This window comes from Carassius auratus, chromosome 8 (assembly GCF_003368295.1).
Source record: "Carassius auratus strain Wakin chromosome 8, ASM336829v1, whole genome shotgun sequence".
Taxonomy (NCBI): Eukaryota; Metazoa; Chordata; class Actinopteri; order Cypriniformes; family Cyprinidae; genus Carassius; species Carassius auratus.
Genome location: NC_039250.1, coordinates 24,688,232 through 24,702,037, shown reverse-complemented (window position 1 = coordinate 24,702,037; position 13,806 = coordinate 24,688,232). Strand labels below are relative to the sequence as shown.

Below are 13,806 nucleotides of genomic sequence, written 5' to 3'. Positions count from 1 at the left end.
TATTCAAATTGTTTTGTGCCGTTTCGCTGCAGTGTTTTAATGTGAAAGGCTGTAAATGTGTACTTCAAGTGTTCAGAGGAATACGTCGCGAGCTCGCTGTGATGTTCAGCCGGATGATTCAGTTAGAAACCAGCTAAGACCAGCGTGACAGTGGCCAAAACTACTTTAAAACCATTTAATATATTATTCTAATTGTTTTGTGCCGTTTCGCTGCAGTGTTTTAATGTGAAAGGCTGTAAATGTGTACTTCAAGTGTTCAGAGGAATACGTCGCGAGCTCGCTGTGATGTTCAGCCTGATGATTCAGTTAGAAACCAGCTAAGACCAGCGTGACAGTGGCCAAAACTACTTTAAAACCATTTAATATATTATTCTAATTGTTTTGTGCCGTTTCGCTGCAGTGTTTTAATGTGAAAGGCTGTAAATTCTCTGTGGACTTCAAGTGTTCAGAGAAATACATTGCCAGCTCGCGAGCAGTTGGCTGCCGCGAATATATCATGTTATTACTTTAAACAGTTCAGAAACATCTCAATTTAGCTCTTGGTGTGTTCTAACGTGTGGATTGCGTGCAATAGCGTTTTTAAAATGTCTTAAATAGGAATGAATTCGCTTGTTGTCGGCTCCGTGTAGACAGCCTGAGCTGAGCAGCAGTGATTCTTCTCTCGTCTGACTGCTCCCCTCCCCTAAATGTCATTGCAACTGTAGGGGCGCAATTTTTCTCAGACAATGTAAGTCTATGGGTAATGAATTTTGACATTTAAAAATTAATAAAAAAAAAACTTTAAGTCTGATCAGTCTGAAAAGATATAGCACACACCACCGCTCTATCCCGCAGGTGTCTGCCGAGTTTGGGGCTTGTGGCTTTAAAGTCCTAGGAGGAGTAGCGTTCAGAATTTCTGTCAGAAAAATAATAATAAGAAAAAGAAGAAGAAGAAGTTTAAATAGCATAACAGTATGTTGGCTTGTTGCCAAGCCAACATAAAAAGAAGTTTAAATAGCATAACAGTATGTTGGCTTGTAATAAGAGTCTTGTGAGAACTGTTAATGACTTGGGTTCTGTTTTCATCCCTCAGGTGAAACTTGACTTTGTGGCTTAGTGGATTAGTTCTAACTAGAATTAAAAGTTAGTGAACTAACTTTGATGTTGGCTTGGCCATCTTGGCCATGGAGCAAAAGAGCCAAAGTACTTGTGTGCCCAACATTGAGTTGCCCCGCTGCAAAATTAATACAAATAATAATGCCATAAAAAAATACACCTGCAACAGTCTTTTTCCATGCTCCCTTGCTGTTTTATTTTTTTTATAAAAAGCCTGGGCTATGATAACAGCTATGACAGGGTTGTCTAGCTGGATGTGAAATAAGTCATGCCTATTTTTCTCGTGTATGTATTTCACAGTCCTGCCACCGTCGCGTTGTGGGCAACAACACACAAGATTACTGAAACAATGCATTTTAAATCAAGGAGATCATAAGGGGTCCAAGCACAATGGTTTGTATAGATGATGCAGTTACACACTGTTTAAAATTGTTTAATTTGTACTGTATGTTCATTCTATTTATTTATTTGTGCTATTTACATAATGTTTACTTTTTTTAAGTTTGTTTTTGTTAATGTAAAATAGCACTGCATAGTCTTCACTGTAAGATAAAATACACAATCAAACCAAAATGTATTCAGACACCTTCAACATTTCTCACATAATCACAGTTTATTTGCTGTAGTTTAGAAAGTGGTAATAATATATGACAATAACTCAGAACAAATTCATCTTGATAATTTCGGATAACTTTGATAAAAAGATATGTAATGGAATCAACCAAAACTTCAGACTGTCAGTATGACAATATTTACACAACTATCAATACTTTGTTGAACAGTTACCAAGCAAGAAATGCTTCATTTGGTTCAGTCTGTGGTGTGAAAAGGTTGCATTAACAAGTAAAGAAAGAAACACTTAAGCAAAACATGGGCAGGTCCTTAATTATTATTTTTTTAAATAAATTTCACTGGTAGCCTACTGTATGAAGAATTAGTGGGTATAATATTTCACAGATCACTATTTTGCCATACTCACTTACATAAATGAACTAGTGGCCTGCACCCACTAGTAAAACAATTCTATCTGATTTTTGGATTGACTTTGGATAAATTCTTGTACTACAAGGTAATTCAGTCAAGAGCAGTGAGTGATTTACTTTCATTTTCATACATTAAAGACTCTGACAGCAGAGCTAGTAAATTAGGCGCGGTCCCTTTAAGAGACAAACGCATCCATTATGATGATACACATCCGATTTTTTTTTTGCAAATCTTTACTTTCACTTAAGACATAACCACATATTTATTCGAACACACTTTCCAACACGGGTATTTCGACATATTTTGTATGTATTTGTTGTCGGTACAAAAGCAAGAAGACTTTGAGACGCGTCTCTGCTTGCTCCCTGAACACCAGAACACCGCGCTGCTGAATTGAGCTCTTTTGCTTTTCGCTCTTTTTTCTGTTTATTTAAACTGCGATTTGAATTTGTTCGTTCAGGTCCAGGAGGAAGTGAACGTCCTGAACGGCAGCTCTGTTCAGTGTTGCTGTCCCTGTCCGCGATACGCGCGGCTCTCTCTCGTGCACACGCGCCATCAGCTGCTCAGTTGTTTCCCGCAGCGCGGGGCTGAAGCGCGAGCTCACTGTGACGTTCCGCCTGATGATTCAGTTAGAAACCAGCTAAGACCAGCGTGACAGTGGCCAAAACTACTTTAAAACCATTTAATATATTATTCAAATTGTTTTGTGCCGTTTCGCTGCAGTGTTTTAATGTGAAAGGCTGTAAATGTGTACTTCAAGTGTTCAGAGAAATACATGGCGAGCTCGCTGTGATGTTCAGCCTGATGATTCAGTTAGAAACCAGCTAAGACCAGCGTGACAGTGGCCAAAACTACTTTAAAACCATTTAATATATTATTCTAATTGTTTTGTGCCGTTTCGCTGCAGTGTTTTAATGTGAAAGGCTGTAAATTCTCTGTGGACTTCAAGTGTTCAGAGAAATACATTGCCAGCTCGCGAGCAGTTGGCTGCCGCGAATATATAATGTTATTACTTTAAACAGTTCAGAAACATCTGAATTTAGCTCTTGGTGTGTTCTAACGTGTGGATTGCGTGTAATCGCGTTTTTAAAAGGTCTTAAATAAGAATGAATTCGCTAGGTCTCGGCTCCGTGTAGACAGCCTGGGCTGAGCAGCAGTATTTTTAACCAGTTTAAAAGTGAAACGAAACCCGACTCCGCCCCTAAATGTCATTGCAACTGTAGGGGCGCAATTTTTTTATTTTTTTTTACATTTAAAAATTAATAAAAAAAAAACTTTAAGTCTGATCACTCTGAAAAGATATAGCACACACCACCCCTCTATCCCGCAGGTGTCTGCCGAGTTTGGGGCTTGTGGCTTTAAAGCCCTAGGAGGAGTAGCGTTCAGAATTTTTTTCTCAGAAGAATAATAATAATAAAAATAAAAACTAGAATTAAAAGTTAGTGAACTAACTTTGATGTTGGCTTGGCCATCTTGGCCATGGAGCAAAAGAGCCAAAGTACTTGTGTGCCTAACATTGAGTTGCCCCGCTGCAAAATTAATACACATAATAATGCCATAAAAAAATACACCTGCAACAGTCTTTTTCCATGCTCCCTTGCTGTTTTCTTTTTTTTAATAAAAAGCCTGGGCTATGATAACAGCTATGACAGGGTTGTCTAGCTGGATGTGAAATAAGTCATGCCTATTTTTCTCGTGTATGTATTTCACAGTCCTGCCACCGTTGCGTTGTGGGCAACGACACACAAGATTACTGAAACAATGCATTTTAAATCAAGGAGATCATAAGGGGTCCAAGCACAATGGTTTGTATAGATGATGCAGTTACACACTGTTTAAAATTGTTTAATTTGTACTGTATGTTCATTCTATTTATTTATTTGTGCTATTTACATAATGTTTACTTTTTTTAAGTTTGTTTTTGTTAATGTAAAATAGCACTGCATAGTCTTCACTGTAAGATAAAATACACAATCAAACCAAAATGTATTCAGACACCTTCAACATTTCTCACATAATCACAGTTTATTTGCTGTAGTTTAGAAAGTGGTAATAATATATGACAATAACTCAGAACAAATTCATCTTGATAATTTCGGATAACTTTGATAAAAAGATATGTAATGGAATCAACCAAAACTTCAGACTGTCAGTATGACAATATTTACACAACTATCAATACTTTGTTGAACAGTTACCAAGCAAGAAATGCTTAATTTGGTTCAGTCTGTGGTGTGAAAAGGTTGCATTAACAATTAAAGAAAGAAACACTTAAGCAAAACATGGGCAGGTCCTTAATTATTATTTTTTTTAAATCAATTTCACTGGTAGCCTACTGTATGAAGAATTAGTGGGTATAATATTTCACAGATCACTATTTTGCCATACTCACTTACATAAATGAACTAGTGGCCTGCACCCACTAGTAAAACAATTCTATCTTATTTTTGGATTGACTTTGGATAAATTCTTGTACTACAAGGTAATTCAGTCAAGAGCAGTAAGTGATTTACTTTCATTTTCATACATTAAAGACTCTGACAGCAGAGCTAGTAAATTAGGCGCGGTCCCTTTAAGAGACAAACGCATCCATTGATGATGATACACATCCGATTTGTTTTTTGCAAATCTTTACTTTCACTTAAGACATAACCACATACTTATTCGAACACACTTTCCAACACGGGTATTTCGACATATTTTGTATGTATTTGTTGTCGGTACAAAAGCAAGAAGACTTTGAGACGCGTCTCTGCTTGCTCCCTGAACAACACCGCGCTGCTGAATTGAGCTCTTTCGCTTTTCGCTCTTTTTTCTGTTTATTTAAACTGCGATTTGAATTTGTTCGTTCAGGTCCAGGAGGAAGTGAACGTCCTGAACGACAGCTCTGTTCAGTGTTGCTGTCCCTGTCCGCGATACGCGCGGCTCTCTCTCGTGCACACGCGCCATCAGCTGCTCAGTCCAGTTTCCCGCAGCGCGGGGCTGAAGCCAACTTGATGTGTTGAATGCTCGGAGCACGTTATAAAACGTATTCTTAAAATACACATTTCTGTTTTAATAAATGGTCATATTAAATCATAGCATAACACATAAGTAGGTACAAAAATAATCAGTGATGCATGCGACCCTTTGGTCTCAGTGTAGCTCCCTGCTTTACCATGTTATGCAACGCTGAGCAATTGCTGCGACGTTAAGCCTGACAGAGAAATCTCACAAGCACATATAAACACTCATTTTCATATGTGTAATATATTCTTCTAATTGTTTTGTGCCGTTTCGCTGCAGTGTTTTAATGTGAAAGCCTGTAAATGTGTACTTCAAGTGTTCAGATAAATACATCGCGAGCTCATCTGTGACGTTCAGCATGATGATTCAGTTAGAAACCAGCGTGACAGTGGCCAAAACTACTTTAAAACCATATAATATGTTATTCTAATTGTTTTGTGCCGTTTCGCTGCAGTGTTTTAATGCGAAAGGCTGTAAATTCTCTGTGGACTTCAAGTGTTCAGAGAAATACATCGCCAGATCGCGAGCAGTTGGCTGCCGCGAATATATAATGTTATTACTTTAAACAGTTCAGAAACATCTGAATTTAGCTCTTGGTGTGTTCTAACGTGTGGATTGCGTGTAATCGCGTTTTTAAAAGGTCTTAAATAAGAATGAATTCGCTAGTTCTCGGCTCCGTGTAGACAGCCTGGGCTGAGCAGCAGTATTTTTAACCAGTTTAAAAGTGAAACGAAACCCGACTCCGCCCCTAAATGTCATTGCAACTGTAGGGGCGCAATTTTTTTATTTTTTTTTTACATTTAAAAATTAATAAAAAAAAAACTTTAAGTCTGATCAGTCTGAAAAGATATAGCACACACCACCCCTCTATCCCGCAGGTGTCTGCCGAGTTTGGGGCTTGTGGCTTTAAAGCCCTAGGAGGAGTAGCGTTCAGAATTTTTTTCTCAGAAGAATAATAATAATAAAAATAAAAATAAGTTTAAATAGCATAACAGTATGTTGGCTTAATAAAAATAAAAATAAGTTTAAATAGCATAACAGTATGTTGGCTTGTTGCCAAGCCAACATAATAAGTTTAAATAGCATAACAGTATGTTGGCTTGTTGCCAAGCCAACATAATGAATGATTGTACTGTCATCTGAAAGCAGTTAAAGTATTTTTATATATATTTTTGAATATTGTGACTGTTTAATTCATTGTGATTTAAATGAAACAGATACATTGGAGATTTGTTTTGCACTTTTTTATTAAAAGATCATCAGAAGAAATCTCTGAGGTCATTTAAAGTCTTAGAATAACTGCATTAAATAGAGAAATGGCTCATTTGTGGTCCATGTTTAGATGTGGGGATTTAGTGAGCTTGTTAAGACAGAGTCTCCAAACACATTGGCGTATGAAGCCTTAAGGTAGTGGACGTAGTTCTGCAGGCTGCGGTTGGCGCTGTTCACTTGCTCCAACTGGTTCTTCAAGTCCTGAAGTTTGCACTGAAATCGTTTCTCCGTCTGAAAAATGAAACCCAAACTGCTTCTAAAAGGTCCTAATGCAAGTGCATATATGATTATTTGATATGTAAGGGAAATGTAAGGCAGATTAAAACAAGCGAAGCATCAGCACCATGTTGCTGATTCCCACAAATCACTGACTCTTAATGACCTTTCAAATGGTTCATGTTTACTGGATAAAGATTTTTAGAATTTTTTAAAAAATCGATGAGCTTGAATTTCCATCTGGACAGGTGCATCTCAATAAATTAGAATGTTGTGGAAAATTCAACTCAAATTGTGAAACTTGTGTATTAAATTCAACGCACACAGACTGAAGTAAAGTGGTTTAGTTGATTGGTTTTTAATTTTAATGATTTTGGCTCACATTTAACAAAAACCCACCAATTCACTATCTCAACAAACTAGAATACTTCATAAGACCAAAAAAAAAAACATTTCTAATTAATTTTTGGCCTTCTGGAAAGTATGTTTATTTACTGTTCATGTACTCAATACTTTGTAGGGGCTCCTTTTGCTTTAATTACTGCCTCAATTCATCGTGGCATAGAGGTGATCCGTTGGTGGCACTGCTGAGGTGGTCTGGAAGTTTAGGTTTCTTTGACAGTGGCCTTCAGCTCATCTGCATTTTTTGGTCTCTGTTTTTCATTTTTCTCTTGACAATAGCCCAAAGATTCTCGATGGGGTTCAAGTCTGGTGAGTTTGCTGGCCAGTCAAGCACACAAACACCATGGTCATTTAAACAACTTTTGGTACTTTTGGCAGTGTGAGCAGGTGCCAAATCCTGCTGGAAAATGAAATCAGCATCTTCAAAAAGCTGGTCAGCAGAAGGAAGCATGAAGTGCTCCAGAATTTCTTGGTAAGCGGGTGCAGTGACTTTGGCTTTCAAAAAACACAATGGACGAACACCAGCAGATGACATTGCACCCCAAATCATCACAGACTGGAAACTTAACACTGGACTTCAAGCCACTTGGTCTATGAGCTTCTCCACCCTTCCTCCAGACTCTAGGACCTTCTAATTCGTTGAGATTGGTGGGTTTTTATTAAATGTGAGCCAAAATCATCACAATTTAAAGAACCAAAGACTTAAACTACTGCAGTTTATGTGCAGTGAATTTATTTAATAAACAAGTTTCACAATGAGTTGAATTACTGAAATAAATTAACTTTTCCACAACATAAAAATTTATTGAGATGCACCTGTATATCAAATACTAAGTTTTAGTAATTATACTCATTGGTGACTTTTCTCTCAATAATAAAGCAATGTTATCACATTGGCATACGCTTGTTTCAGTCTACTTTTTATTAATATTCATTTTCCAAAATTTCTAGAGTGAAATACATTGAAAAAATAAATAAAACTCTAGAAGCAACTCTAAAAACATGCCTTATAGACTTCTATTATGAATATGTTTCTCTAAAGGCACATGGTGATGGGAAAATATATTTCAATGCTTTTACATTCTCTTACAGAAGTATCGGATTCCCCCTAACTCGCAAAAGCATTGTCAAGACTTTTCCACTTCCCACTGCATTTTATGTCTCTTGCTAGAGAACGGAAACATTTTCTGTGTGAATGCAAAGTTTCTTAGGACAAATGCAAAAAGCATTGATAGGACGAATGACAGTTCTGCCATCCATCGCTATGAACTCCCTTAAGCCATGTCATACATTTTAGTCATGTTGGATTTTTTTTTTAAATCAAACTGAACCACAGCTCAAATGGATTTACTCTTACTATTCACAGAGAATTTAACATTATAATAATTTGATGATTTTTGTTTTTGTGGAGCTTGTTAAGAAATGTGCAATGGAAAGTTTGAGCGAACACTTACGTCCTCTTTGCTGCGGCGCAGCTGACCCAGCTCATTTTTAGCCAGGCTCAGCTGACTCTCCAAATCCAGCATTTTAGACTGAGCTGAGCGTTCTTTGGAGCGCACCCGCTCCAGGCTCTGGTCCACCTGTAAACAAAGACTCATGTATACAGGAACCTCACACAGGTGCAACATCTGTAGCATCAAAAAGAATTAGCTGTGGACTGTGACCTGTCTCTGCACCTCCTCCCTGGCCTGCTCCAGCTGTCTGTAGAGGGAGTCACACTCTCGGCTCCTCTCCTCCAGACGCAGCTGTGTGTTGTGGATGGTTTCCTCACGCTTAGCGACAACCTGAAGCAGATCCCTGTTCTGAGTGCTCACATCCTCCATCTTCCTGTGTGAACCAAGAAGGGAGAATGATACAGAAATCTGTTAAAGCTGTTAAATTTAAGCACACAAGAGATAATACCAATTTAGGTCAACCAATTACAAAGCAATGCTTAATTTTGTTCAGTCTGTGGTGAAAAAAAGGTCGAATAAGTGATTAATGAAAAAACTCGATCAGGTCAAAGTGTTAAATTTTACTGGTAGTCCACTATATGAAGATTTTTTGGGTATAATATGTCACCTTTTGCTTTATTTTACAATCCTCAAATACATAAATGAACTAGTGTCCTGCACCTACTAGTAAAAAAATAATAAAAAATCTGGTATCGGAATAATTTTTTTGATTTGACTGTATTTAACTTCAGCTTTTTGTGTCACTTGGGTGTTTTTTTTAAAGATCCAGTCAAATGTTATTCATTTATTAGTATTTTCTGTGGACATTTCCTGTTTAGAAGGAAAGTTATAAATCAAATTTAAATAAATATTACATAAATCAATACAATTAAAATGTGACGTTTTCTAGCCAGTGACAGGAGATTAGAAAATAATATTCTCAATATATTTTTGGTGTATTTATTAGAGGAGATGACAATTTAAATAGAAATTGAAATTTTGATTCCTTTGCAATATATTTTATAACACAAGTATTACAGTAAGAGTATTGGTTTCATCATGGTTTCATATAATCTTTGAAATATTATATTAAACTACATATAATGCCATCAATATATTTTGGTTGATTTATAGAAGAAGGAAATTTAAATGGAATTTTTTCAGAATTTTGATTTCATTAGGTCTTTTAAAAAATATAATATAATAATATAATATAATATAATATAATATAATATAATATAATATAATATAATATAATATATTATAATATAATATATTATTACAGATGTGAAGGAGACCTTTGAGTGTCTTCCATGGAGCGTTTCAACTGCATGTTTTCCTCAAGTAGAAATAAGTTCTTCTCCTGGAGATTCTCTATTTTACAACTCTGCTGCTCCATCTATAAACAAACAAGAAAATACATGATGAAATAATAATCCCTCGTGATTTCACTGTAAACATGACTAAACACGCATGATCACCTTGACTCGGAGCTCAGACAGAGTGCTGTTCTGCTCTGCGTTTCTCCTGTCCTGGATGTGCATGTTCTCTCTGGCCTCCCTGAGCTCGTTCTCCGAGTGCTTCAGAGCTTCACGCAGCATCTCCATTTCCTTCAGCCGAGCGTGGAGCTGCTTGCGGCTCTGTTCCACCTCTCTTTCCATCTCCTCGCGGTCACCCTGTGCTTCCTTCTCCACCATCTCCAGCCTCAAAGTGTACTCATCTGACTCCAAGCGTGTCTTTTGCAACTGCAAGAATTATGACGGGTTAGCGTACTACGACTCAGTGAAGATGGATTGTAATGAGCTATGTTAAAAGCACCTGGCTCTTGTAACCCTCCACCAGACTCTCAAAGTCTCTGAGAGAAATCTTCAGCTGCTGCACCTCCGACTGAGACAAAGACAGCCTGTCCTCTGTGGCTGACAGAGTGCTCTTTAAGAGGAGAAAAATGCAAGATAATGCACAAAAATCTAAATCAGCGCTTAAATGGTTTGCAGGAATAAGAAAGGTCAAGATCTACACAGTTTTATTTGATTTCTTGCCTTGAGTCTGTGGTTTTCCAGTTTGGTGGCCGTGTTCTCTGAGGTGAGGGAGTGTAGACGGCTGAGAAGCCCCTCTCTCTCTGTGCAGGACTTCTCCTCACAACCGTGCAGCTGTTCACTCAACTCAATGAGGCGACTGCAAAGAGCAAAGTCTACAATCACCATCCACTCCTCAAGCTCCACAAAACATGACAATTGGGTTAATATCAGGAAACTCATGTAAAAAAAAATAGTCAATCCTCAAAAGGAAATAAAAACTGGAAAAGAAATGAACAAGAAATTTTGAATTAAGAACAAAGTTATTCCCCTTAATTCTTAATGCCATATTGCAAAATATTTAAAACTTCCAAAAAGAAAAATTTTATGATAAAGACATTTATAATGTTACAAAAGATTTCTATTTCAGACAAATGTAGTTCTTCTGAACTTTCTATTCAACAAAGAAATGCAACAAAAATTCTTCTCAGCTGTTTTCAACATAATAATAAATGTTTCTGAGCAGAAAATCTGAATATTTTATGATTTAAGGATAATGTGACTGGAGTAATGGTGCTAAAAATTCAGCTTTGAAATCACTGGAATAAATTCGATTTTTAAAATATATTAAAAATGGAAAAGTTATTTTAAATAGTACAAATATTTCAAAAGTTTACTGTTTTTGCTGTACTTTGGATCAAATAAATGCAGGCTTGGTGAATAAAAGAGACTAAAAATGTTAGAAATCTTACTGTTCAAAAAGTTTGATTGGTAGTATGTAGACAGACAGAGAGAACATTCAAAAGTTAATACAGTAAATCCCAGAAAATTCCAAAATTAAGAAATGTCAAAAATTACATTGTACATTTGGGATGAAGTAATTTATTATGCTAATAAGAAAAGGAAGAAGCAAAGATAAAGATAATTTAGATCAAGTAGAATATGTAAAATGATTATGGTGGTAATGAGAACTGGGTAGAAAAAACAGTTTACCACAAAACAATGCAAATCTTAATGGTCAGAAATGCAGTTTTTTTTTTTTTATATATGAAATCTGACTGGGACATTGTCTTAGCAGGGTTTGTGAGATTCACTTTTTTACAGAGATATTGATTGACAATTAAATTGAAAGAGAATTTCAAAAACTCAGATCTCACCGATGTATCTCCCCAAGCATCATAAATTACTCAGAACATCATCCATAATTCAGACTAAAATAATAAATCATAGACGGGAACACTTAGAACAAGTAAAGAAAGAGTCACTGACTTATTTAAGGTGTTGATCTCGGACTCCAGCTGGCTTTTCTCTCTATTCTGTTTGAAGTAGCGCTGCCGCAGCTCCTCGGCGGTGGAGAGAGCCTCTGCTAACTGAGCCTCCTGAGGAGATGACACAAACACATCAGAGTTTGCACTGCATGGCTCATACTGGCCATCTGCATAAAAAAAAAAATCAGCCTTTCAAATAAACTGTGGTGTCCGGTCAAATGAATACAAGAGCCAGCAGTGCCATATTACAAAAAGGACATTTTGAAAATGATTTAATCAATTAGCACTTTGTAAACCATGAAAGTCTACTAAATATTTCTTTGTGTTTATGTAACCTTGAAGTGCAGTTCATGTATTGTTCTTCTGGCCAGTACCTTGTCCAGGGAGTTCTGCAGAGAGCTGTGCAGCTGTATTCACACTGTGTTCAGCCTGTTTCCTCTGGTCCTCCAAGACCTGTTTGTGGACACCTCTGTCTCCTTCACAATGCTGCTTCAGCTCTCTCATCTGCTCCAGCAGGCCTTGCACCTCCTCCTGCTGATGCTGCAGTGTGTCTTCCAGCCTCTGTGCCAGGGTACAGAACAGACTTACGTGATGGACCTTTATGTCAATGAAAAACCGTGACTAAAGCAAAAGTAGGCTCACTTGAATCTGAGCCTCCAGCCGGTTATTCTCAGCTTCTTTCTTGTTCAGCTGTTTCTGCAAGCGTCTGCGGGTGGATTCAAGAACCTTTGACAGCTCTCCTGCAGTCTTCAGATGATCCTGGGATCACAAAACACTTCCTACAACACTGGAGCTAATCTGATGCATATTCACTATATGCAAGCATTTAGAAATGCAGAAGAGGCAATAAAAGATTCGGTAGAAGAATCTTATGCAAATAAATAAAAAAAGAGGGAACCTTTTCATTTTCCAAATTCTCAGCCATCTCATTGGCCTCTCTGTCCCTGAGGTTGAGTTTAGTCTCAAGCTTCTAAAAGAGCAAGTAAAACATTATAACCATTTAAAATATATTTTTTGGGGGGGTTTAATGTATTCTAAAACTTTTTCCCTTTGATGGCAAAGCTCAATCTTCATCTGCCATTACTCCAGTATTCAGTGTCACATGATCCTTCAGAAATGATTTGAATATGCCGATTTGGTCCATGGAAACATTTTGAATTATTATCAATGTTGTGCTGCTGATTCTGCTGATGAACAAAATGTTTTTAAAAGTTCAGCATTTCTTTTTACCAACAGACATATTTTGCAAAACAAGTTTTCACCGTCACTTTAGACAAATTGGTAACACTTTAGAATAAGGTTCCATTAGTTAATGTTAGTTAACTACATTCGTTAACATGAACTAAGCAAGAACAATCCTTCTACAGCATTTATAAGTCTTAGTTCATGTTAATTTCAACATTTACTAATGTATTATTTAAATCAAAAGTTGTGCTTGTTAACATTACTTAATGCACTGTGAATTACCATGAACTAACAATGAATAACTGTATTTTCATTAACTAACATTAACGAAGATGAATAAATACAGTCAGTAATAAATGTATTATTCATTGTTTGTTCATGTTAATTAATACATAATAACATTAACTAATGGAACCTTATTCTAAAGTGTTACCGACAAATTTAACACATACTTTTTGAGTATGATGTATGTGTATCAAGCTCACTTTATTGTTATATATACATAAATGTATATACAGAGAGAGAGTTAGATTACAAACCCTTTTTTCAGCCTCAGATTCAGCAAGTTTTCTCATTAGCATCTCCTTCTCATCAGACAACCTCAGTGCATCTGTCTGTGGTGAAAAGGACAGACAAAACGACATTTTTTATTTGAAAAAAAAAAAAAGCGTGCAATACTGCAGAACCAACAGCCAACCTAAACATGATGAGACAAATTAATTTAGGAAGTTTTTGTACCTCTCGTCCATGCTGTTCCCTCAAAAGCCGTCTGAGAGTGCGGTTTGTCTCCACAAACGTGTCCAACTTTTGCTCTAGTAGCTCATGTTGATGACCCAACTGATCAGACTGCGTCTTTGACTGTTTTTTGTCCTGAATGCACAAATTGACTTTTTATATAATTATTATTCAAGAGAAACAGGTAACTGAAAA

General features: G+C 36.7%; 1 pseudogene; it reads right to left on the bottom strand.

Moving 5' to 3' along the window:
* Positions 1–6,314: 6,314 nt before the first annotated feature.
* LOC113106839 (outer dense fiber protein 2-like) overlaps positions 6,315–13,806 on the bottom strand; it is a 7,888-nt pseudogene continuing 396 nt past the window's right edge.